The sequence below is a fragment of the Tasmannia lanceolata genome, unplaced genomic scaffold (genome assembly GCF_043159265.1).
Source record: "Tasmannia lanceolata isolate RefF3 unplaced genomic scaffold, GAP_Taslan_0.1 ptg000018l, whole genome shotgun sequence".
In the NCBI taxonomy this organism is placed as follows: Eukaryota; Viridiplantae; Streptophyta; class Magnoliopsida; order Canellales; family Winteraceae; genus Tasmannia; species Tasmannia lanceolata.
In genome coordinates this window covers 14763645-14775986 of record NW_027518695.1, presented here as the reverse complement: position 1 = coordinate 14775986, position 12342 = coordinate 14763645, and the positions used below count along the sequence as shown (strand labels likewise).

Genomic DNA, 12342 nt, shown 5'->3' with positions numbered 1-12342 from the left:
ATTTTTGAAACTGCCAGAGGAGGAAATGATAATAACAAATGGCAAAACATAATTTAGAATAAGTTTTCAATTTTGTTGAGACACGGAGATAGGAAAATGAAGATATCTATTGGATAGAACTCAGCAATTACTGAAGATTAATCCTTAAAACTATGCACAATAGAAACCCAAAAATTAAGAATCCGTTAATTAAAGACTAAAAAGTATAGTCGTGGGGAGTAATAATTTCACAGGCTTTCATAAAATGAAGAACGTACAATAAAAAACTTTATAAATTGAAGTGATCTTGAACTCACTAAAATAGATATGGGAAATCCCAGAAAAAACCAATTGTTAAAACAACCAAAGTGCCGGATCGGAATGAGACTGAGGGCAAGGCCGAGACACCACCAAAGGACAACTTTCGGTCACATAGTGTTTTTTCGACCGGAATGTTAGCCTTACTTTCTTCAGTTTAACTCAAAATGAAATTGACGAAGCCCCTGATAATGCCAGGAAACTCTCCAAACGGATGTGCAAGTTTAAAACGGATTGTTTTAAGACCCTTTGTCATTGGTGCAAACACAAGGTTAGAAAAGCAAAGTTCAAATGCATACCGGACTCGGATGACGATCAGAGTGATCAATTTCTAGATCCCTATGGATATGGAACTTCCAAACTTTTCAGAGTTAGATATAATGAACCCGAGTCAGTCTCTATCAGTACCCACATGATCTTATGCCATTGACCAAGACTCAGAAAAGGAGGTTGCAACAGCAGCATGCACTCTTCAGAAGACTATAAATTGAGTTTGGTCAGGATCAAACGATGAAGGTTCGACCGCTCCAATGGGTTAGAAAGACTGACAAAGGAAGGTATAGCGCCCCCAGAATGGGATCTCTGAAGGAATCACTGCCAATGAAGGAACCTTGGGTAATCTGAGTACAAGTGATGCGACCAAATGGGTTGAGGGTGAAAATGTACAATTCAAAGGATGGGGACTTCGAGCGGCAAGTCCGAACCTTGAGAGCTCTGCCTGACAAGGTGGTGGTCAATATGGTATGCATCCTGCCCAAACTGTACCCGGACCAACCCTAGAAACCTTCGTACTTAGAAGATGATGTTGAGATACCAAGAGAAGAGATCTCTGAGATCTTGGATGTGGAAATCATCCACGAGCCAATTGAAAAGATAGAGAAAACAACAAAATTTATGATGAATAATGATAGTGAAGCACCAAAGATTGGGTTGGAACGAGTGACTGATGAGATGGAAAACCACCTTAAGTCACTCTATGTTAAAGCCCACGTGAACGGTCGGCCTATAACTAGGGTCTTGGTTGACAACGGTGCAATGGTCAAAATCATTCCGTCCATTATGATGAGGAAACTAGGAAAAGAACAAAGAAATTTAATCCCGGCCAAAGTCATGGTCATCAATTCATGGGAGGTGGCAAGAAGCCAACTAGAGTTCTTCCTATAGAACTTACGGTCGGAACTTCATGCTATGATGGGGTTGGCGCCAACAATTTATAATCATGCCTGGCATGGGTGAGGCGCGCCATTCTAAACCTCATGTTTTGATGTGGTAGGGCCACCATCTCCACTCAAACCCATACATAGGGTGCGACCCACCATTTTACATCTCATGTTATTGATGGGACGGGGCCAACATTTTGCACCTCATATTTTTTATGGGATGGGGCCTGCCATTTAACATCTCAGGTTTTGGTGGGTAGGACCCACCATCTCTACCTGAACCAATGCATAGGGTGGAGCCCACTATTTACTCCTAATATTATTGATGATGTAGGGTCCATTTCTATCCAAACCTATGCATCATGGTGGACCCCACCACTTTATCCCTCATGTTTTGATGTTGTGAGGCCCATCATTTTACATCAATGCATAGCATGGGCCTAGAATACTAGTAAATGTTTCCAAAAGTTACTTCGCTTCAGGCTCAACTCCTCGCTTTACGTTAGTGGACCTACAGGTCGGAAAATCACGTGTTTCTCTCGTCACGGAACCCTCATAGGCTCTTGTGAATGAGCGTCTGAAGAAGCCCTTCCTAATTTTCGAGCCCAAAATGTTCATTTCACAGTAACTACATGTCCTTTCTTGATTTTTGCCCCAAAATCACACCAATCATTTCTAGTAATGTGTATTTTTTGTGGTTGATCATAGACTGTGAAAAACTATATAGAGCACACCGTGCCTTAAAAATCATGCCTAATTGTATTTGGCAGGGGGTGAAAATACGAAGTTTATTTTCATAATTGACACCCTTCAATAGGAGTGCAACTTGGGCGGGCTCAACCGGAACCCGACGGGTTCAACCCAGGAAAAAGTCGGGTTGGGTTGAGTTCAGTGCAGGTTGGGTTGGGTTGGGTTTTCTCAACCCGGGTTGAGTTCGGGTCGGGTTCGGGTTGAGGGCTTGGGCAACCCGACCCAAGTGAACCTGACTTTTTTAATAAATTTTTTAGCTAAAAATCTCGGGTTGGGGTTGGCAAAAAGGGCTCCTCGGGTCGGGTCTGGTTGGAACTCGGGTTGGGTCGGGTGTGGCTTGACCAAATGGTTGCTCGGGTCAGGTTCGTGTTGGCCTCAACCCGACCCGAGTTGCACCCCTTCCCCTCATTCGTTTCTCGTCCTTTCTAAATTACAAGGGATATGTTCTATAATCAACAACTTTGCCAATAAGAGAGATTTTTCCATACGTGGTTCTTCTGAATTTATGTTGGCCAAAATCAACACAATAGCTCTTTATTTTCAAGTCCAAAATTAACAAGAGAAGCAGCTTCAGCTGGATTTGAGGCAAGAGGTAGAAAGTGTCATTGGAATTTATGGGTTTCGTAAGGGGTGAAACCAAACTGGGGAATTTGAAATTCCTGAAAAATAATAAATAATTTCCACAGGATGATCCTAATCCTTGATCTATAGAGTGTGTGTTAGGAAGGAGCCTAATAGCCCCATCTATTTCAAATTTGTTATTTCTTAAAAAATTGTCTATTGGCCTCGGATGTTCAGCTAGGCCTACAAGATCAATTGTACTGATTACACATAAGTGTCCAATTATGAGACAAACCTATTAGTGGACTCAAAATAATTTTGAGCTCAACAATAGGTTTAGGGGCTTTCCACATGCAGTCTAAAACGGACAGGGCCTTGGCGTCATTTGGGAACATGGATTTTATAATCTAAGATTTTACAAAAACCTAGGTTGAAGTATTGTAATTTTGGACTGTTAATAAAGAGAAATGTTAACAGCACTACTGTATTTTGATGAGGGCACTCCTCACTTTATTAACTTTATTAAAAGTACAGTATGACCTGCACCATAGGATGATCCAAACCGTCCATTAGATGGGCCACAGCCTAAATAGGTTGTGCCCCAAAAAAAACATTTCCATAGGAATGAAAGAGTGTCCCTCCCAGCTGTGGCTGTTGATTGTAGAATTGCTGAGGATCAGGTGGGGAAACAAAGCTCTCCATAAGTTGAGTGAGTGTTTCCTTGAATTCTTTCTCAAGTTCCACCTCTTCCTCCAAATACTTGCGCCTCAGTTCAGTCTTCTTCCTTTCATGCGCCCGAATCAACTCATCTCTTTCTGCTTCAAACTGCTCAATATCCTTTGGCGAGTTTGCATTGAAGCCTGTGTGAAGTCCCCTAAAAATCTCAGGATTTCTGATAATATCACACGTCTCCACCAAGATATCAATGGTGATCAAAGTTATTTCCCTGATTAGAGAAAACTCAAGTTAGTCACAGACTAAAATGTCAAAAACCACACACATACATATAGAGAGCCATGCAATCGAGGGCCTCTTTGGATTCCTCTCATAATTAATTGCATATAAACTTAGGAACATGATATTTTCACCCCCTTTAGGTTGTCTTTTTCCTGAGAATGGCTTCATTTTCAGGAAATGACAGACAAGAGGAGATGGAATGCAGCAACTTTTAGAGGAAAAAGACAAACAAAAGGTTGATGAAAATGCAACAACATTTAGGGAAAAAAAGACAAACAAAGGGAAATGATATCCTCCTTAACTAGGATGATGGAGCCCATCACAAGAGTTAAAAGTCTTTTATTTATTTTAAGAGTGTATTACGGAAATTTTAAGTGGGAGAGACCATGTAATGTTTTAGTAAATTGAAGAGTCCAAGTTTTAAGCAAATTAGAGTCCTAATTAGTCATAGTTTAAGGGTCTATACGTGTAAGGCCTTCTTCCTATTTTTGAGAGGAGATATGAATGCTATGAATAAGCCCATTTGCTCTGTGCAAGCCTTGGATGAGCAATTCTCCAACCGACCAACCTAAGGTGTGATGCCGTGGGATACCTCGGTGACATAGAGATATTCCCATGAATGCAATAGACATAGAGATACTCATGCACCAACTTGAGGGGGGAACTGTTACACTTTTACAATTTTAGGAGTACCATTCTATGCACATATTTTGAAGTGGCATAGCATTGCTTTTTGTGGCCTTTTTCTGAATCAGCTTCCCTATGAACGCAATAAACAGAAATAAATTCATGCAGCAACTTGGGTGGGTGGGGGAGTGAGGAGTGTTAGACACTTCAATTTTAGGAGTACCATTCTATTGTCTAACCATAAATTTAGATAATTAACACTTATGGTTAGACCATTCTCACATTCACATTACTAGAAAATCCTCTGCCAGTTTTAGAAGTTCTATATTGCAACCATTGTACAGTAAACACATTCCACTTCTCATTGTTACATGCCTATGAATCTTAATATCAAACAAACGAGCATGTATATTACTTCAAAATTCCAAAAAACTGAAAATAACCCACAATTATTTTATATTAAAAAAAAACTTTATATGGGGACAAATATATTAACCCCATTACAGCACTATAAAAAAAAATACAGAAAGAAAAACCTATACCTTATTTCGATGAACCCAAATTCCGATTCCAGTGAACTCCCATCGCCGATCAGATATCCCAGGCCCAAATTCCCGCCTCGTCTCCGTTTCTGTTCCTCCTCATCATTCTTAGGGTTCAGGGTCTCGATCCTCCCACTTTCTATTCTCCAAATAATCTCCCTCTCCAGCTTCAATTCTTCATTGGCAAGCCTTTGAAGGTTGTTAGAGAATGGGTTGTGGTGGGTGTTGTGAGAACTCATGTTTGCTCGGTTGCTAATGTACTTGAATGGGAGTGTCCTTTTAGCAAGGGTGCCCTTTCGTTTGGCATTCCTCAATATATATATAATGGTCCAAATGCCAAGAAAAGGCATCCTTTTTCCTCTAGAAACCATCATTTTTGACACATGAGCTATACAAGTACTGCCATATTCAATAGGGGGTTTGTGTGTGTGTGTGCGTGGAGAGAGAGAGAGAGAGAGAGAGAGAGAGAGAGAGAGAGAGAGAGAGAGCATACCTCAAGGCTTAGCCGTCATCGTCGGATAGGGGAAACTAGACGCCTTGAGAGAAGGAAAATTAAAGAGATGGGAATGGAGATCCATTTTGAAAAGGAAAATTTTCCGCTAATGGGTTTTGGAAATGAATTAGAATTGTGTCTCTCTTTGCAGTAAATTAAAAATCAAAGAGGGGTAAAGGTAATTTATTCATTTTAAGTAAGTAGGTAAAACTCCTCCAAAAAATTATCGGGGGTCAATTCCCCCCACTCGCTCCGTCTGTGCTCAGAATCCAAAACTAGTAGGGCCTTACCTGTATCTTTCTGGACACATGTAAAATCTTTGCTGATCGTGAGTGCATATTTTGGCGTATTATATATTTAGGAGCGCCAAACTAAATGGCGCCCTTCCAAATATTAGCTAAAGCTGCACTCCCATTCAAGTTCATTAATAACAGAGCAAACATGAGTTCTTACAACAGCCTCCACAACTCCTCTTGTAACAACCTTCAATGGCTTGCCAAAGAAGAATCGAACATAGAGAGGGAGACTATTCGGAGAATTGATAACGTGAGGATCGAGACCCTGAACCCTAATTCTAGGGAGGGTGTTACTATTGGAGATCACCGCATATGCGTTGGATTCCATGAAGAAAGAGATTATCGAGTGTGGCAGTGGCATGGCCACATAATCCTCTTTGATCTAAAAAATGAGTATACGCAGTAGCATATTTACGGACAATACTATGAGAGAGTGGAACTCGAATTTAGCGGTTCTGACGATGATAAGAACAATAAGGAGGAGAAACAGAAACGGAGACGAGGCGGGAATTTGGGGCTGGGAGATCTGATCGGCAATGGGAGTTCGTCCAGTGGTCGAATTCTTCACCGGAAAATGGGTATCGGATTCTTCACCAGAAAATGGGTATACGCATGAATACATTTACGGTAATTACTTTGAGAATGTGGATTTGAAATTGAGCAGTACTGATGAGAACCAGAATGATAAGGAGAAACGGAAACAGAGGAAAGGAAGTAGTTTGGGGCTGAGTGATCTGGTCGGTGATAGGAATTCGCATAGTCGTTAGATTCCAGGCCATGCTTATGCTTTCACAATTTTCCCAATTATAGGATTTGTATAAAGATTGTGGGATGTAAGGAATGAGGTTGATTTATTTTTTTCTGGAAATCTTCCAAGCTCTGGCAAGGGAAGGAAAGGAATTGGTTTTGAAATAGGGAGGGTCGAAGGAGAGGTTGTTGGTGTTGGAAGAAGAACTCATTGTGCTCTGTTTCTCCTCTCTTTTGATGGTGAAGCTATTTATAATGCGTCCTCGCTACAAAAAATAGCGGATTTAACAAAGATTTTTTTAGGATTTTTTTAGATCGCAAGAATCAACATACCCGAATCAACGAAGATATGTTAAGGATTCGCGTGTGTTTCAAAGGCGTTAGAATTAACGTACCCGTATCCTCCAAGATATATATTTTGCTTGCGATTCCATTGCAAGAATGAGGCACTAGAATCGGAATCCAATTCTGATTCTAATTTCGGGTAACCTTTAGGCCCTGTTTGGAATGTAAGAAAAAGATTTCTAGTGGGAAATTTCTTCTTCGGGAAATTTCTTTCCATGATTTAAAGAGAAATGATATTGTTATGGTTAATTTAGAAAATATTATCATAAATCGAAGGTCCATCTTAATTAAAAATTTAATAGGGTTGGTTCATGTTATATTTTTCATAAATAAAAATGAAAGAAATTTTAGGAATATTTTTCCTTTCCTAACTTTTCCAGAAAATTCCTACAATCCAAACATGGCCTAATTAGTTTGAAAATATGAACATAATTAGGGGTAGAAATGACATCTTAATATAATTAAGGGGAGATGTGTTTCCCACCCCAAGATGTGGTATTTTAATTCTAGAATGAAATTTTTACTAGATTTTTTTGAATTACTTTTTTTTAAAATTTTTTAACATTGAGTTTATAGAGAACCAAAATAGGAATTGAAATAGGATGTGGACTACAATTCCTAATTTTGGCATTCCAAACATAGCCTATGGTTTAGGACCAGTTTGTTTTAGATTTTGTTAACGTCTTATTGTGAGTCCCGAACCGATCATCGGTGTCAAAAGTAAAATGTAACTTTGAATCCAATATTTGGTTTTGGACTCACATCTAATCCTAAAATTCTTAGGAATAGAGGAAGTCATGGTGGTAATGGCTGAAGTTCATGAGAGGATTTGTGGTGCGCATCAAGCCAGAATTAAAATGCATTGGTTAATCTGAAGACTTGAAAAATACTGTGAGGCCCAGGCGGCAACCCAGGTGGGGGGGGAGGGGAGGAATTGGGTTTTGTAAATTTTAGAAGATTAATTGAAAGTTGTATCCGAAGAAGAATTTTGACAGCTAATGCAAGGAAGATAAAAATTAAGATGCAAAAGTAAGAAGCAAGAGAATAGAGTGCACGTAGATTTTTATAATGGTTCGGTCCAAGTCTCCGGACCTACATCCACTCCACCAAAAACCTTGGTAGCTTCAATAACTGAATCTTCTTAACGATGAGATCAAACCAATTACAGCGAGGTGGCTCCGTGCCTCACCACTTGCCGACGAAGATGGCTCTGCGTCTCCCAACACTCGCCTTCAGAGATGGCTCTGCGTCTCGGAATACGCTCCGCATCTCCAAATACTTTCCAAATACAATGTAATGAAAAAGAAAAAATACAAAGCCTCTAACATTGCAAATACAACAAGATCACTCACTGCAAGTTTCCAGTCTCAAAGAATATACAAACTGAAGCCTAAGGTCTAATCCCTACAAGGTTCACCACTTTGAGGCACAATGGTATTAATCACTATTTAATATCATCCAATCACGTTTTGGGGTGTTATATACTATCCCAAGGGATTAGAACACCCTTATACAGGCAAACTGCACAAAACTAGTTATTTCATGGCTCCCCCAATAGCTATAAACAGCTAGTTTCAACCAGCTGCTAGGCATATATAAAAACACAGTTTCAACAGATCTATGAATATATAAAGTGCTAGTTTCAACCAGCTGCTAGTTTCAAATAGCTTCAAACTGATATGACAGTGGGATCTGAGTCTGAGAGCAGATTAGGAATCTTTGATTTTTCACAGATCTATGAATATTGCCCAGTTCAATGATCAAAGGGTCAGATCTTGATGAAACTTTAGGGCATTCTTAGTGTTGAACTGCATCCAACTGTCAGGTTTCAAATTGGGGGAGATCAGATCTGTAACTTCATAGATCAAGCAGATTTCTTGTTTCTGCCCACCTAACTTCTGGATTTTAAAAATGTCCCTCAAACTGAAGTCAATACCCAAATTTTCCCTCAGTTAACAAATAAATATTTATAGTCCTCCAAAGTCGACCAATTAGAGAACACTTTAATTTTTCTTCTTTCTCTCTTCTATGTTTCCCTTTCAGCCTTGAACATTGTACATGGATTAAGGATGGTCTACATAATTCATTAAGAACCAGAAATCAGGTTATTGACCTGACTTTTTCGAAGCATAATTAAAGTGCTAAAAGTTATTTAAAAAAGGAACATTTTTTAATTTATGGACATATTTTATGGTAATCAACCATTTGTCATATCTCTCTGAATCAAATTTTCCATCAATGCAATAGACATAGAGATATTCATGCACCAACTTGACGGGTAAAGTGTTACACTTTTGCAATTTTAGGAGTAACATTCTATGCAAATATTTTGGACTGGCATAGCATTGCTTTCTGTGGCTTTTTTTCTTAATCAGGTTCCCTATGAACACAATAACACAAATATATTCATGCACAAACTTGGGTGGGTGGGTGAGGGGGGTGAGGACTGTTAGACACTCTGCAATTTTAGGAGTACCAGTCTACGTAATTTTGGGAGTACCATTTTATGCAATTATTTTGGAGTGGTATAGCATTGCTTTTGTGGCATTTCATAGCCTAAGACACTCATGTTGCCGACTTTGAAATTGACTGCCATAGAGAACATTAAGCTTAGTGAGACCCGTAATGATGAGTGTGTTAATTCCAAATTAATGCCAAGCAGAATTTTAACAACTATGGGCGCACAAACCTCTAATAAGCAACGAAGAAGCTCATGATTTCGTAAAAAGAGGTTCTCCATCATTAGTTCCCAAAAGGGCACCTTCACCTACTGAACAATGAATTTCCAAGCATCATACAATCTATGGATGACAAATCCTTAAAAGAAACCAACTGAACCTTTGGCAATAATAAATGGATTACCAAAAATAACCTTCTTAACTTCAAACAAGCGAATGACTTAGTCTGCATTACCTTGTGGTGCCAGGAACTTAATCAAATGCAAATAACTATAAGTTACTCTCCTATGCAATGTTTTATTTGACATTTACAATTCAAACATTGCAAACTATTTAGTCCTTTACACAAGGATCTAAAAAAATGCAATATAGCCATGATGAAATCTTATAGCAAACAAGGGAAAAATAAGAGGAAGTTGCAAACTTCTTTTTCTTTTTCTTTTTTTTTTATAAAGAAAAACACAGTTGCAAACTTCATCTTTTCTTGGGCATTTAAGAATGTATCACTGCTTGTAACTTAATAGTTAATATTAGTATTAGAATTAAATGTTCTTGTTAAATACAAGATCTTCTTATACAACTATCATTATCCGAGTCTGCAATTTTCAGCATTGATATTTGCATCTAGGTCAACACAACTCGAATAAATCTGCATATTTATGTTCTACAGGAGTTGTCAGAATATTCAAAATACATATATGTAACTGGAATATTATTATTAGCGAAATGAAACAGTGTTTACCAAAAATTAGAGTCTCCAAACTCCACGCTGAATAGTATTATGAATTTGTTTATACTATACTCGTATCCACATTCCAAGAAAATGTCCGCTCCATTCTGAAAATAATTTTAAGGAATTTGTTTATATTATACCCACATCCACATTCCAAGAAAATGTCCCTGTTGGTTGAGACAAGTTCTATTGTCTAACCATAAATGTGGATAATTAACACTTATGGTTACACCATACTCACATTCACATTACAGGAAAGGCCTCTGCCAGTTTTAGAAATTCTATAATCTAACCATTGTACCACACATATGTACAGTAAACACATTCCGCTTCTCATCGTCACATGCCTATGAATCTTAATATCAAACAAACGATCATGTATATTACCTCAAAATTCCAAGAAACTGAAAATAACCCGCAATTAATTTATATTAAAAAAAACTTTATATGGGGACAAATATATTAAAATCATGGAATCCCATTACAACAAAATAGAAAAAAAGATACATAAAAAAAAACCTATACCTAATTTCGATGAACCCAAATTCCGGTTCCAGTGAAGAATCCGTGAACCCATTCCTACAATTCTTTGGTAGAGATGGTCAAAGTGAACCCATTCCTCAAGATTTTCTGCATGGACGCTTGCCCAATTTTGCCACAATTAATTGCCTAACATGCAAATCAAAAGCATGAATAGCCTAAACTTCTTACTTAGAAAGAATATCTGAGTAGACAGAGCATGGGATATAGAACATGTATTTTCCAAGTTTAAAACTAGTGATAACCTTATGCAGCTCTCGAAAACCCCAACCCTGTTTTGGATCAACACCTTGTGGTTACAACTCTCTCTTGTTAGTAATAAAATCATTGTCCTCTATTTCTGGATTGATCCCTTCATAATCATCAAATTACATGGTCTGAATGCCACAATTGTTAACCTCTATGCAGTCCTAAAGATGTGAAACAAACCAATTTGTCAACTAAAACTTGCGTTCCTGAATATAGAAGCTAAAAAACGACATCATGTATAGCTTTTAAAAAGGCCTACAAGGAAACAATAAAATGTGCATTACCAAAATGTGTAACGGAACTTAACCTTCTTAATTATCATTCAGGTCTTTTAGTTTTCAGTGGTAAGAACAGTACAAGTGCGGTCTCTTGTCCTCATATAGTAGGAACCAATGCAAATAGCTGTGTCTATACTATAGCCATCCCATGTTAAAGATAAGCTAAAAGCTAAAAGCAAGTTTAACCCCTTTCTAAGGGTCAATGATTCCACCTCTTTTGAGTCAAGTTATGATTACCAAAAATCAAGAGGTTGTCTGAAAGGTGGGATATCGATTCAAGTGATCTAAAAATTTTGATGCATTCAGTATGAATATGGTCCTCCATCGAGTAAATAATGCCGCCAATAACTATGCCAACAAAGGTAAAAGAAAGGAGTGACAAAAGGACTCCTTGTCTATGCCCTATAGTTTTGTAAGTAACCCACCAAATATCGTTAATAATAACAGAAAGGAAGCCTCATAGTGAATTGAGTATCGTCTCCTTGGCTTTACATCTCTAACACTAGTAGGATGAACAATAATGACTCGATGGAGGACCATATTTCGTAAAGTGTTACGCTTGGGACGGAATGAAATTTTTAATCACAATGAGGAATGATAGACTGAAGGGCACCCTTGCAAAAAAAAAAAAAAAATTACTATGGCGCCCCCATTGGTGCTTGTAACTGGTTTTTGCAAGGGCTCCCAAATTTTCAGTGCCATTATAAATACACTTTCTTGAGATAGACCAATTGGGGCGCTCTTGTCATTGGTTTTTGCAAGGACTCCCTTCAGTCTGCATCCCTCTTAAATTTTTATTTCAATTATTTTTCTATTTGTTTACGGAGAAGTAGAGTAGGAATTGAAATAGGGTGTCTTTTTTTTTAATTTTAATTTTATTTTTATTGGACTCAAAAGTAAATGTAAATTTGAGTCCAAATTTAGTTTTGGACTCACATCACGCTAGGAATTTGCTCCGTGAGATGTAGACAATGGTTTGTATACAATAATCAATAAATTATTATAATATCATTTTTCTTCATAAATTACCATTTTTGACACACAATCCATATTAATACTACCATGAACCTAATTTTTAGATTTCAGTCC

General features: G+C 38.0%; 1 pseudogene; it reads right to left on the bottom strand.

Annotated features, from left to right (window-relative positions):
• The window catches only part of LOC143850084 (uncharacterized), a 29523-nt pseudogene extending 17730 nt beyond the window's left edge, over positions 1–11793 (bottom strand).
• Positions 11794–12342: the final 549 nt, after the last annotated feature.